The sequence below is a fragment of the Saprolegnia diclina genome (genome assembly GCF_000281045.1).
Source record: "Saprolegnia diclina VS20 unplaced genomic scaffold supercont1.89, whole genome shotgun sequence".
NCBI classification, from domain to species: domain Eukaryota; phylum Oomycota; class Saprolegniomycetes; order Saprolegniales; family Saprolegniaceae; genus Saprolegnia; species Saprolegnia diclina.
In genome coordinates, this window is record NW_008246156.1 from 171,193 (window position 1) to 171,815 (window position 623).

Genomic DNA, 623 nt, shown 5'->3' on the forward strand with positions numbered 1-623 from the left:
GGGCGTGTGTGCATGTTGGCTGCGATGTTTGGCATGTCCTTGTCGGCTCGACACAGTGCGCTCGCTGTCGTGACACCGTGGTAGCATGTTGAACGACCTGCACGAGCGGTCTACGGATAGGTCTACGCCACTGGGTCACTGGGTCTGCGCTGTCCCGACTTGCGGCAGAGGGTTGGAACAGGTGGTCTTTTGCCTCGACCCCGCAATCATGCGCGGTGCAGTCTTGTGACTCGAGGCTGTGCATCGTGTCCCACCCCGCACCCGTCATCAATTTAATGGCGTGTTTCAAGTCATTCCTGCTGTCTAGATTATCGCAAATGCTGGCAAATGCTGCGTGTGAATATCGGGTCGGCCGCAAACCGGTATATAGTGCGGCGATGCACCCAAGGTGACACTCGTAGCGTTGCTGCCGTGGGCGGTCACGCCTTACGCCGCTGCGTGGGTGCACTCGGTGCGTACAAAAAGAGCTCGAGAAGGTGTACCTGCTTTGACAGAGTGGCGCTGCCAGTGCAAGCCAAATTCGTTGGTCTTGCGCGTCACGCCGTGCGAGCCCAGGTGCAGCAGGCTCTCGAGCGACGCGACCCAGCAGCGCGTCGTCGGTCGCTGTCGGGGGCGCGTTGACG